This window comes from Bos taurus, chromosome 3 (genome assembly GCF_002263795.3).
Source record: "Bos taurus isolate L1 Dominette 01449 registration number 42190680 breed Hereford chromosome 3, ARS-UCD2.0, whole genome shotgun sequence".
Taxonomy (NCBI): domain Eukaryota; kingdom Metazoa; phylum Chordata; class Mammalia; order Artiodactyla; family Bovidae; genus Bos; species Bos taurus.
Window position 1 is genome coordinate 18,550,572 of NC_037330.1, and position 14,328 is coordinate 18,564,899.

The 14,328-nt window shown below is 43.4% G+C and overlaps 1 protein-coding gene across 1 annotated transcript in view; it reads right to left on the reverse strand.

Annotated features, from left to right (window-relative positions):
• The window catches only part of LOC112445945 (mucin-4), a 97,822-nt gene that overhangs the window by 45,661 nt on the left and 37,833 nt on the right, over positions 1–14,328 (reverse strand). The window contains exons 3-4 of the mRNA XM_059884992.1: positions 9,747–9,824; positions 6,005–7,883 (exon numbers count right to left, since the gene is read on the reverse strand). The gene's annotated coding sequence lies outside the window, so the exon portion shown is untranslated. The remainder of the gene's footprint in view (positions 1–6,004; positions 7,884–9,746; positions 9,825–14,328) is intronic.

The window sequence follows — 14,328 nt, forward strand, 5'->3', positions numbered from 1 at the left end:
ATAGAGTAAGTCATCTCAAATAGTCTTTCCAGCATCCACCTAGGTGGAACTGTGAGGAGGACAGCAGGGGAAAGAAAGTTTGACTCCAATATTTGATGCTCTGAAGTGCTGAGGGGGTCACCCTATTCTCTGCTCACAAGGCACCCTGGCTTCACCGCTTCCGTCCTCCTTCCCTTCCCACCAGGCCCCTTGCACACCAGGTCTTAGAGCACTCCCACTGCTCACTCTTCCTGGAGGAGAACTAAATAGTGCAAAGTAGGTGGAGTCTGGACCCAGGTCAGGATATATAGTTTCCTGGCTTTGCTCCCTGATGACCTTGCAACGCTTGTTTATCAGAGTCCTTTCCCTCCATGGAATTCTGTTGTATCTGTAGGATAAGAGGGCAAGACAACAAGATGTCTAAGGTCTCTGGAGGATGTGAGTGCCTTTCCCCATGTCTGGCCTCTTTCCACATCTTTTTGTCTCTGCCCTTGAAATGGCAGAAAGACTTATCTGATTGGTAAAATTTAGTAAGGGTAATTGGCTCAGGTCTGCCATCCTTCTACTAGGAGCTACAGAGATCCTCCATGGCATAGCAGGGGCCTACATAAATTCAAGGAAGCCTGCCCAAGCCTAGGACTGCCATTAGGTGGGTAACTGCCTAACCATGGGGTCTACCATGAGTCATGAGTAATCCCCAGCAACAGATCTAGAGCCATGGCCTATAACTGAATGACTATCAGTAAGAAAGTAGCATTCTGGCTACTGTATTTTCTTTCTGCTTAATATTCCAACACTGTTCAGAAATAGAGCAGGAGGTAGGATGTGATTTATTGACATTCTGCGGCAGAATGCAACAATTCCTTCTAGCCTCTCTACCACTTTTATTCAATAAGACAATGAAAATATCCAGTGAATAAATTCTCTCTAATGTCACCCTTCATAGGCACTATAAGAAATTGGAAATGCTTGATGGTAAACATTATACAACTATACACCCTCAATGGGAAACATATATTGGAGTAAGACAGAGTGCCTGAAGAACTATGGACGGAGGTTCATGACATTGTACAGAAGGCAGTGATCAATATCATCCCCAAGAAAAAGAAATCCAAAAAGGCAAAATGGCTGTCTGATGAGGCTTTACAAGTAGCTGAGAAAAGAAGAGAAGCTAAAGGCAAAGGAGAAAAGGAAAGATATACCCATTCGAATGCAGAGTTCCAAAGAATAGCAAGGAGAGATAAGAAAGCCTTCCTCAGTGATCAGTGCAAAGAAATAGAGGAAAACAATAGAATGGGAAAGACTAGAGATCTCTTCAAGAAAATTAGAGATACCAAGGGAACTTTTCATGCCAAGATGGGCACAATAAAAGACAGAAATGGTATGGACCTAACAGAAGCAGAAGATATCAAGAAGAGGTGGCAACAATACACAGAAGAACTATACAAAAAAGATCTTCATGACCCAGATCATCACGATGGTGTGATTACTCAGCTAGAGCCAGACATCCTGGAACGCAAAGTCAAGTGGGACTGAGGAAGCATCACTATGAACAAAGCTAGTGGAGGTAATGGAATTTCATTGAGCTATTTAAAATCCTAAAAGATGATGCTGTGAAAGTGCTGCACTCAATATGCCAACAAATTTGGAAAACTCAGCAGTGGCCACAGGACTGGAAAAGGTCAGTTTTCATTCCAATCCCAAAGAAACTGAAAGTGAAGTCACTCAGTCGTGTCCCACTCTTTTCGATCCCATGGATTATAGCCTACCAGGCTCCTCCCTCCATGGGATTCTCAAGGCAAGAGTACTGGAGTGGGTTGCCATTTCCTTCTCCAGGGGATCTTCCCTGACCCAGGGATCGAACCCGGGTCTCCCACATTCCAGGCAGACACTTTAACCTCTGAGCCACCAGGGAGCCCCAATCCCAAAGAATGCTTAAACTACCACACAATTTCACTCATCTCACACGCTAGCAAAGTAATGCTCAAAATTCTCCTAGCCAGGCCTCAACAGTACATGAACCGTGAACTTCCAGATATTCAAGCTGGATTTAGAAAGGGCAGAGGAACCAGAGATCAAATTGCCAGCATCCGTTGGATCATCAAAAATGGAAGAGAGTTCCAGAAAAAACATTTACTTCTGTTTTACTGACTATGCCAAAGCCTTTGACTGTGTGGATCACAACAAACTGTGGAAAATTCTTCAAGAGATAGGAATACCAGACCACCTGACCTGCCTCCTGAGAAATCTGTATGCAGGTCGAGAAGCAACAGTTAGAACTGGACATGGAACAACAGACCAGTTCCAGTTTGGGAAAGGAGTATTTCAAGGCTGTATACTGTCACCCTGCTTATTTAACTTCTATGCAGAGTACATCATGAGAGAATGCTGGACTGAAAGAAGCACAAGCTGGAATCAAGATTGCCAGGAGAAATATTAATAACCTCAGATATGCAGACAACACCACCCTTATGGCAGAAAGTGAAGAACTAAAGAGCCTCTTGATGAAAGTGAAAGAGGAGAGTAAAAAAGCTGGCTTAAAACCCAACATTCAGAAAACTAGGATCATAATATCTGGTCCCATCACTTCATGGCAAATAGATGAGGAAACAATGGAAATAATGACAGACTATTTTGGGGGGCTCCAAATCACTGCAGATGGTGACTGCAGCCATGAAATTAAAGACGCTTGCTCCTTGGAAGAAAAGTTATGACCAACCTAGATAGCATATTCAAAAGCAGAGACATTACTTTGCCAACAAACTAGCCTAGTCAAAGCTATGTTTTTTCCAGTAGTCATGTATGGATGTGAGAGTTGTACTATAAAGAATGCTGAGCACCAAAGAATTGATGCTTTTGAACTACAGTGTTGGAGAACACTCTTGAGAGTCCCTTGGACGGCAAGGAGATCCAACCAGTCCATCCTAAAGGAAATCAGTCCTGAATATTCATTCATCAAAAGGACTGATGCTGAAGCTGAAACTCCAATACTTTGGCCACCTGATGTGAAGAACTGACTCATTGGAAAAGACCCTGATGCTGGGAAAGATTGAAGGCAGGAGGAGAAGGAGACGACAGAGGATGAGATGGTTGGATGGCATCACCAACTCAATGGACATGAGTTTGAGTAAACTCCAGGAGTTGGTGATGGACAGGGAAGCCTGGCGTGCTGCAGTCCATGGGGTCACAAAGAGTCGGACATGACTGAGCGACTGAAGTGACTGACTGACTGAAGAGCTTTTTCAGGATCCCTCAAGAAACGTACATGAATGTCAAACCATCGGTGGTTTATTCAAACTTAAAGGTATAGATCTGTAGTAGACCATTTTGGTTCAAACCTACTCCCTCTCTTTGACTAGCTATGTGACTTCAGGTAGGTAATTTAACCTCTCTCCATGCCTCAAATTTTTATCTATAAAATGAGGATGATAATAGGAGCTTGAAAATCTTGCTAAGCACCATAATACTTCTGGTATATTTCACATGCTGAGTTAGTCCCAGATCCACAAGCGTTTTACCTCTAGAATAAAATCTGTGTCCAACTCTTTGTGGTCTCATGGACTGTAGCCCACAAGGCCCCTCTGCCCATGGAATTTTCTAGGTAAGAATACTGTAGGGTGCCATTTCCTACTCTGGGGGATCTTCCTGACCCAGGAATCAAACCTGTGTCTCTTGTGCCTCCTGCATTGGCAGGCAGATTCTTTACCACTAGCCCCACCTGGGAAGAAGTCATGGGAATGAATAGTCAAACTAAACCAAATGTGAGCATTTTGGCAAGCAACAAGAATAAATTTCTAGACAAATCTGAACTATAAAACAGGACCATCTTCCCAGGATGAAACCCTCGGACTGATATCAGATTGACTAACTTAGCTTCCAAACCCAGGCAGTGCTTTGGGACACATGACACATACCTGTGCAATGTATACAGAGTTCCACTCTCTGATGACCTGGCTTTAATTCCTCTAAACTGCCACCAGGTGTCCACAGACACTCATACATCCCCTCTTTGGCTCATAAGTCAACAAAAGTGGAAGCTGGCACAGAAAGGGGAGTACTTAGCCCAAGGACGCATGGTTTGGCAGTGGACAGTAGAAGACTCTCTAGTGGAACCCAGGTTTAAGTGGCTGGTTAGTGCTCAGCCCAGCTCCAAAGTGCTCCATGGCTAGAAGGACAAACAGATTTCAAAGCAAGAATTCAAGGCCCAGCAAGAACCTAAAACTTCATCATATCACCATCACTCTGACTTTTATTCTCTTCCAAACTTTCTGGGTCTATTCATTTTGGCCTTGATCTTAAGCTATTTCAACCTTATAACCCTCTTCCTCTCTAATAACCAGGTCACACTCCAAAGCCAGGTCTGCAGTCCCTCGGGTAAGAAGGAACATTGGAGGTGGGCCCCATGCTCCCCAGCCCACCATGCGGGAAATGGATTGAAATTCACCTCCCTTCAACTCAGGCTGAGAGGCCATTCAGCCTTCTCATCCCAATGTGTCTCATCCTCTTCAAAGTCAGAATCCTGCCACCAGCTCCAGCTCCAGGTCTGTCACCTGGGGGAGGCCTTACTCTTCAGGTGTATCTCTTTCATAATGCCCTCTCATTTCTTCTGACTTGGGTGAGCTCCCAGGCTCAGGGTGTCTGTAGAGATGAAACCCCTCTTTAGATTTTTGCATGATCAGAACAATCAGTACACAAAAATAAAAACAATAATGGAACATGAGCAACAAGACTAAAAATAATACTGTTATCAGTTGGTCTCTTGCTATTCCTGAGCCTGGGGAAGGAGACCAAGTTTCTACTTCACCACTCCATGCAGTCTGTGCCTGGGCTGTCACTACTGTAAGGCTAGCAGGAGGAGCTACACTGACCTACACCATCTACTGCCACAGTGGACATCCAGAGCTCTGAGAATCAGCCAGTGGGCCAGCCTGAGACAGCTGAGCCAGCCTTGATTCAAGCTGGTGCTCCAGGGCCAGGAAAGACATTAAAGAGAAATGTAGTTTCACTGCTATGTGGGGAAGACTTTGATAGCTGTGAAAAACTGCCGCCCAGACATTGCATTCCCCACAACTGGCTGAGCCAACAGAGCCTTGCCTCAAAACTCATCCAGAGCCTTTCCCAACACTCTTTGTGAAACTTTGGCCTGTCTCTTCCTGTGTCTTCCTCAAAGAGAAGCAAAGGGGATGCGATAGACAGACTGGAGGTGGGAGAATGCGTTTTATTATTTGATAATTAAATTAATCAGCACCACAAAGCCATGAACTGAATCTGATCTTGTATCCCCCAGACATGTGCCCAGGACTCAGCATAGAGCAAGCTCACATAAATGTCTGTGGAATAGACAAACATGAATGAATGTGACCAATCAGTTCCAAGTGCCAGCTTTATGAGAGGAGTTGACAAATTATAATATAACCAGAGCTGGCAGCCAGGATTGTAAGTGTTCTGGGGATCCCGTCACACACAAAAAGTTAAAGAACAAAAGAGACAGAGACAGGGAAGAGGCGATACAAGAGGAAGCCTGAACAATTTTTTTGAAATCATCTGAAGGAAGAATCTGATGGGCCCTGATTTACATTGTTCCAGAAGGCAGAATAGAAGCCAAGGAACAGAGTTCCCAGGTAGCTTTATAGCTCCAAGCAGATGGATATTCCCCATGTCTGTAACTATCCAGGTGTAGGTAGTTCCCAGGGCCTCCTCCATCAGAGGGAATGGCCACATAGAGGCTGGACATCACCACGGAGAAGGGCACCGGGACAGGCCTGCATCTGGTGAGAGGTTCAGACAACAGACCAACGGCAGAGATTACCTGGAAGAGTCCAGATTCATTTCTTCTCCCCCCAGGAGGAGAACAAGTTTTCATGTGACGTGAGTCCTATGGGGCTCCAAGCAAAACTATGAAAAGGGAAAATCTAAATTCAGCATCCCTCACTTACCTTTTCAGAACCCTTGTCATCTCTGCTTGTAAAACTCCTAACACAAACATTCTTGTCTTAGACGTGAGTATACAAAAAAAAGAACTTACTTAAGAATGTTAATGTCTTGAATTCCATGATGGTCCAGTGGTTAAGACCCTTCTTTCACTGCCAAAGGCCCAGTTTCGATCCGTGGTCAGGAAACTACGATCTCGAAAGCCACATGGCATGGCGCCAAAAAAAAAAAAAAAAAGTCTTAAAAAAAAAGAGAGCGTTAAAGCTTTAATACGCCATTCGCATTTTGAAAGAGGGTGCCTCAAGAAAGCAATGAGCAAAACTAACCCTGGGTTTGCAGCACAATATCTTTTGAATGGGGAAGTCCTCTGGAGACCCTCTGATCAATCAGCCATGTCCAGCATAGTGCTACTCAGAGGGCAAAGGAATTGTATTGGGAGGCAGAGTCCTTGGTTTTTAAGCCCTCACTCCACCTTGTACTGACTACATCAGTTAAGTTTTTGGTTACCTACTTAGCTTCTCTGAGCTTCATTTTCCTCATCTGTAATAAAGTGTTACTGCCCCCCTTCTTGAACATTTGTGTTCAAGATCGAACATTTGCAAACATTTTGTTTGCAAAGAGCAAACAAAAGAGGTCTGAAGGAAGCCAGAAGTATCAACTCTGACCCAGGGATGGGGCTGAGCTGAGCTAAAGGCCATGCCTGATCCCTGCCTTGAGCCCAGGGTTCTGTCCCCACTCAAGAGGCCCCTCTGTTCTCTTTCAACATCCCAGGTATGTCCAAAACCTCTGAACTTACTCCCTTCCACAACCACATCAAGCATTCCAGAGGATTTCCTCAACCTCTGCCTTTTCCATCCCTAGAGGCATTTGTCTGCTTCAGAGGGCAACAGTTCCCATAAACCAAAAACCAACTGAGCCAATTCAGGCCACTAAAGCTTTGGGTTTCTTTATTGAAATGCTTGGGCTTCTTTATTACAAATAAAGAGTTTCATTACTCTGTTGCAAAGAATTGACTCAGAACAAATTAAAACTGATTCCCACAATGACCTGATGACCTTGCTGATGATGTGACAGCACAAAATGAAATCAGATAAATTTCAGAACTAAAGACTTTCAAAAATTGAAATACAGTTGACTTACAATACTATTTTACTTTCATGTGTACAACATAGTGATTCAAAATTTTTATAGATTATGCTCCACATAAAGTCATTATAAAATACTGGCTATATTCCTTGTGCTGTACATTACGTCCTTGTAACTTATTTATTTTATACCTAATAGTCTGTACCTCTTAATCCCCTTCACCTACTTTGCTCCTCCCTACCCTTCTTCTCTCTAATAACAAGGAGTTTGTTCTCTGTATCTTTAAGTCTGTTTCCATTTTCTTACGTTCATTCCACTATGGATTTAAGTATTACCTGAGATTCAAGAAAATAGGATCTTCGGTTACTGTCTGTCTGCTTGTTTGTCTTATCCCTGGACAGTTACAGTATAAATTAAATTCAGATCAGATCAGTCACTCAGTCGTGTCTGACTCTCTGCGATCCCATGAATCGCAGCATGCCAGGCCTCCCTGTCCATCACCAACTCCCGGAGTTCACTCAGACTCACGTCCATCCGGTCAGTGATACCATCCAGCCATCTCATCCTCTGTCGTCCCCTTCTCCTCCTGCCCCCAATCCCTCCCAGCATCACAGTCTTTTCCAATGAGTCAACCCTTCTCATGAGGTGGCCAAAGTACTGGAGTTTCAGCTTTAGCATCATTTCTTCCAAAGAAATCCCAGGGCTGATCTCCTTCAGAATGGACTGGTTGGATCTCCTTGCAGTCCAAGGGACTCTCAAGAGTCTTCTACAACACCACAGTTTCAAAAGCATCAATTCTTCGGCGCTCAGCCTTCTTCACAGTCCAACTCTCACATCCATACATGACCACAGGAAAAACCATAGCCTTAGGGGTGGGCTAACACTTTCTATAAAATCCAGAAAATAAATATTTTAGGCATTTGTGGACTAAAATTATATCACATACTTTCTTATATATAACAAGAGAGAAAACAAGTTTCTACAATCTTTTGATAAAATTCAAAATATAAAAAATAATCAGATCAGATCGGTCGCTCAGTCGTGTCCGACTCTTTGCGACCCCATGAATCACAGCACGCCAGGCCTCCCTGTCCATCACCAACTCCCGGAGTTCACCCAGACTCACGTCCATCGAGTCAATGATGCATCCAGCCATCTCATCCTCTGTCGTCCCCTTCTCCTCCTGCACCCAATCCCTCCCAGCATCAGAGTCTTTTCCAATAAGTCAACTCTTCTCATGAGGTGGCCAAAGTACTGGAGTTTCAGCTTTAGCATCATTCCTTCCAAACAAATCCCAGAGCTGATCTCCTTCAGAATGGACTGGTTGGATCTCCCTGCAGTCCAAGGGACTCTCAAGAGTCTTCTCCAACACCACAGTTCAAAAGCATCAATTCTTCGGCGCTCAGCCTTCTTCACAGTCCAACTCTCACATCTATACATGACCACAGGAAAAACCATAGCCTTGACTAGATGTTGGCAAAGTAAAGTCTCTGCTTTTGAATATGCTATCTAGGTTGGTCATAACTTTCCTTCCAAAGAGTAAGCGTCTTTTAATTTCATGGCTGCAGTCACCATCTATAGTGATTCTGGAGCCCAGAAAAATAAAGTCTGACACTGTTTCCACTGTTTCCCCATCTATTTCCCATGAAGTGGTGGGACCGGATGCCATGATCTTCATTTTCTGAATGTTGAGCTTAAAGCCAATTTTTTCACTCTCCACTTTTACTTTCATCAAGATAGCATATTCAAAAGCAGAGACATTACTTTGCCAACAAAGGTTCATCTAGTCAAGGCTATGGTTTTTCCTGTGGTCATGTATGGATGTGAGATTTGGACTGTGAAGAAGGCTGAGCTCCGAGAATTGATGCTTTTGAACTGTGGTGTTGGAGAAGACTCTTGAGAGTCCCTTGGACTGCAAGGAGATCCAACCAGTCCATTCTGAAGGAGATCAGCTGGGAGGGATTGGGGGCAGGAGGAGAAGGGGATGACAGAGGATGAGATGGCTGGATGGCATCACTGACTCGATGGACGTGAGTCTCAGTGAACTCCTGGAGGCCTGGCGTGCTGCAATTCATGGGGTCGCAAAGAGTCAGACACGACTGAGCGACTGATCTGATCTGATCTGATCTGAATAGACTTCTGCTAGATTCATTTCTTGATATTTGCCTTAAAACACAGCATCATATTAAAGAGTAACTCCTATCAGTTGAAGATTAAGGAGAAAGCTTTTGAATTGCACAGTTAAATGGATTTTGAAAAACAAAAATTTCCTTTGCACTGAGGTCCAGGAAAACACTACTGAAAATGTAGTTTGAACTCAGAAAATATCTGTTACTAATATGTGTGGCAATGAAAATGCAATTTCTTATTTAAACTTTGGGAAGAACAGAAAACCCACAAAACAGTATGACAGTACTTATGATTCAAACAATGTTAGTTGTCTTTGAATAACTTTGCTGCAGCATAAGTTTCATAGCTAAGCACTGTTTTCCCTTGTAACTTTAGATTAAATTCACTAAGAAACATTATCAAGTCTGCCAGAAAAGCTAATTTCCAAAACCATTTGTGTTCAAGAACAGTGGATGAAGATGATTCTTCTCATTCAATAAAAATTTCAATCTCAGCCTGAACCCAAAACATCACAATGAAATATGGCCACTGCTAAGCCATTGGCCTGTTGGGTGGTAGGCAAGTGAAGGTATTCAGCTTCGGTTTCTGACCCCAAAATCCCAGAAGTGAGCATGACTAACCTTGTAAGAGCAAGTGAAGTTCACCATTGACACCAGTGGTTTCATAACGTGAAAGATTTAAAGTTTTCAGAGTATCTGCTGATGAATAACACCATAATTAATCACAGGCTTTAACAATACATTTTCACAAGCTTGAAAATTTTTCTAACGCAGCCCTTTCCTTCTCCACATGTGTTTTTACCATCAGTTGTCACATAGTTCAGCAGATTCCACTTCAGGAATTAGTATTTCATTTACTTTGGAAAGATCCTTGCAGGTAGTTGTTCCACAGACTATTCACAGGGGCTAATTCTTGAGTCACTTCAAACTCAGTATTTACTCCTCAAATAAGCAACTGAGCAGCATCAGAAACATCCCTCAACTCTCAGGAACAACAGAAAAGCATTCAAAAGTATTTGCTTTGTTTTTAACTGAATATTAATGTTATTTCCTCAATCTTTTTCAAAAGCCTAGTCTTCTTAAGCAAGTTTATATTCTCTGAATATATTTCTTTACCTGCTTCAATTGAACATGATTTAATTAGCTCAACATGGGTAAACAGCTTTCCTCACTTGACTAACAGATGAGCCACTCAGAAACTTACTTTGGATTCTGTTTCTCTTTCATTTTTTGTTGAGAAATTCTGCTGTGAAAAAATATTTCCTTTTAAATCCTAATTTTTCTACTTGCTGTCTCCTATAAGTTAGGAACACTGTGATGAGTATTCAGTCTGATCACGTCAAAATATATCGTATTGTTTTAGCATAGCTATTGTGTCACTGCATAATAAACGTACTGCTTTACCCTCTAATCCTATAGCAAGTCCAAAAGTAAAACCCTACCCTTCACTTAGGTGCGTGCATGCTCAGTCGTGTCCGACTCTTTGCAACCCTGTGGACTGTAGCACACCAGGTTCCTCTGTCCGTGGGATTTTCCAAACAAGAATATGGGAGTGGGTTGCCATTTCCTCCTGCAGGGGATCTTCCCAACCTAGTGATGAACTCACGTCTCCTGTGTTTCCTGCATTGGCAGGCTGATTCTTTACCACCGAGCCACTGGGGAAGCTTAAAAGTGCCTGAAAAATGTGACATTTGAAGTCTACTTTTCTCTGCCTTTTTGCTTTAACATGATGGGTGTGCATTGGTAATAAAAAATAAAATAAAATGTTACAGTATAATGCTAAGTGTGGCAGTGGAGACCCTGTCAAGTTGCAACTGCACGACTGTAATTGGTAGCATATCCAGCAAGGGTGTGACGCTGCCACAGCACGACTGCAACCATAAACAATATGTAACAAATGAGCGTCACTATGTTCCAATAAGCTATTTATGTACCTAAAACTTAATTTCACATGATTTTTATGTGTTACAAAATAGTATTCTACTTTTGATTGTTTTGTAATGAGTAATATAAAAATCAGTTTTGGGTCCTGGGTCTTACAGAAATAGGCAGCAGTAATTGACTGACCCACTACTACAGTTTTCCAACCCCTAAATGAGATGATGGTATTTCCTAGAATGCTATCATTGTAGGCAGGGTTGCTTGGGGTCAGGTAAAATGGACCCGAAAATGTCTAACCTCCCCACTGATCTGAGGATGCACCACGTGTGTCCCAGACTGTGGACGCTGTAAGGAAATCAAGTTCATGAATTAGGCAAGCATCTGAAACCCAGCGCCCTGCTAAGCATGTGAATGAGGTAGGGGAGGAAGGTGGGAATAGAAGAGACGCAGGAAATGGGAGCTGCTCTCAAGGGGGTGCAGTCAAATTTTGAGGATTATACTGACACATACAGACACTGAGAGGATGAGGACTGTTAACATATGCTCTGAACAGTAACAAAGGTCTTTTGAATGTAGTCAGTGCCTAATAAATATTTGGAGAAGGCATCAATGAGTAAATAATACATAATATGACCAGCTCTAAACTAATCAGAGCTCACTACGGTTGCAATGTTAATCCCATAGGTTCTGGGGTCTGACTGCCTGGGTTTAAATCTTGCTCTGGTTCTTTACTACCTCTACAACTTCATACATAATATTCAACAACATTTAGCCTTACTTCCCTGTAATAATATTATCTATCTCATAAGCTTGTTGTGAGCATCAAATGAGATAATGGATATAAAGCACTTGGTGTGGAGTCTAAAAAGCTCAATAAATAATAGCTTAAAGTATTATTAGAGAAGGAAGATTACTTGGAGGCTTAAGGAATTAGAGCAGCTACCTGGAAGAGGTGGATGTTAAAAGAACATGGATGGGGAAGAGGAGAAAGGTAACTACAGGCATGGGGTCAAGGACACAGCTTGGAAGCTGGGTTTGTCAGGCAGTGTTTGAGAACCTCGGGTTGCCTGTTGAGTCACTTTCAGGCCAGTGCTCAAAGGAGGAGGAATAAGGGCAGAGTTGCTCATGTTTACCCAGTAGACAACCAAAAGCACAGCATGGGGAGCAATAACACTCCTTTGAGATGCACTGCCTGGACTTATGGCCCATTGACTTCCAAAAGCACAGTGCTAGAGAGGCCAGAGCCAGGGAAGCCAGCGAGTGGCTCTCAGGAGCTCTCTGCAGGTACGCCTAATCTTTATCATCACCATGGCAGCAGTGGCCAGTATTTGTTGAGCATCTGTGAACAGGGCATGGTGCCAGAGAACAAGGAGGTAAAAGACATTTTATGATTTCAAAGAGACTATAACTTACTTTAGACAGTATAGCAGAGCACAACATACTCCAATAATACTTTCTGGTAATAGGAAGCATAGGCCTCAGGGGCCCAGGGTTCTGACACCAGCACTGCCAAGCTGTGCGTCATCTTGTACACGATGGGCCTCCATTTCCACACTATAAACAAATCAAATCTGATGCTGTGGTTTTCAGACCGACTTCAGAATCCCTTCCTCAAAGCAAAGCTTGTGTGCGCGCATGCTCACTCACTTCAGTTGTGTCCAACTCCTTGCAACTGTATGGACTATAAACCGCCAGGCTCCTCTGTCCAAGGGACTTTCCAGGCAAGAATACTGGAGTGGATTGCCATGCCCTCTTCCAGCGGATCTTCCCAACCCATGGATCAAAGCTGGGTCTCCTGAATTGGAAGCGGATTCTTTACTGCTGAGTCATTGGGGAAGCCCAAAGCAAAGCTTAGGATGTGTTAAAGATAAAAGAAGTTTGTTGGATGGGTATAAGCTGAAGGGTCTTTCCCATCAGGCCCCCTCACCTTAGCCCATGACAGGTTCTAGTAACACAATTTGAAAACCACTGCATTCAAGGTAGGCAATGCTGGTCTGTCACAGCTTGAAGATTCTCTCCAGTGGTAGATGGTGCTCTGAACCAAAGGGCTATGCAAAAGTGTGCCTCCCCCTGTGACCTCAGGGAGAGGTCAAAGAAGGATTCAAATGGTGTTTCCTTGAGTGTGGATATTGAAGGATATGCACATTTCAAGAGACTGAGAAGAGAACAAAACAAAACAGGGCATCAGAATCCTGGCCCCCTGAGGCCTATGCTTCCTATTACCAGAAAATATTACTGAAGTATTACTGGAAATACAGAAATTACAGAAAGTATTACTGGAGTGACAGACTTTATTTATTTTGGCTCCAAAATCACTGCAGATGGTGACTGCAGCCATGAAATTAAAAGACGCTTGCTCCTTGGAAGAAAAGTTATGACCAACCTAGACAACATATTAAAAAGCAGAGACATTACTTTGCCAACAAAGGTCCATCTAGTCAAAGCTATGGTTTTTCCAGTAGTCATATATGGATGTGAGAGTTGGACTATAAGGAAAGCTGAGCACTGAAGAATTGATGCTTTTGAACTGTGGTGTTGGATAAGACTCTTAAGAGCCCCTTGGTCTGCAAGGAGATCCAACCAGTACATCCTGAAGGATATCAGTCCTGAATATTTATTGGAAGGACTGATGCTGAAGCTCAAACTCCGATGGTGAAGCTGAAACTCCAATACTTTGGCCACGTGATGCAAAGAACTGACTCATTTGAAAAGACCCTGATGCTGGGAAAGATTGAAGGCAGGAGGAGAAGGGGACGACAGAGGATGAGATGGTTGGATAGCATCACCAACTCAATGGACATGAGTTTGAGTAAACTCCAGGAGTTGGTGATGGGCAGGGAGGCCTGGCACGCTGCAGTCCATGGGGTCGCAGAGTTGGGCACAACTGACTGAACTGAATTACTGGAGTATGTCATGCTCTGCTGTACTATGTAAAGTAAGTTATAATCTCTTTGAAATCATAAAATGTCGTTTACCTCCTTGTTCTCCGGCACCATGCCCTGCTCACAGATGCTCAACAAATAATGGCCACTGCCACCATGGTGATGATAAAGATGAGGTACACCTGCAGAGAGCTCCTGAGAGCCACTCGCTGGCTTCCTTGGCTCTTCTCTCAGGACTCACAACTGAGAAAAGGTGTGGAGATGGGCCCAGGGCTCAGCAAAAACACTTAACTACAGCAGGAGAGTTTTAAAGGGGAAAATGGAGTCAGAAATAGAAACTAGGTCAGATTAAGAAGACCCATACCTAGGAAGGCCCCCTGTGCAAGGCTTCAGGCCATCTGACCAGTGAGAACCATGGTCAGGGGACACAGCAGCTATTG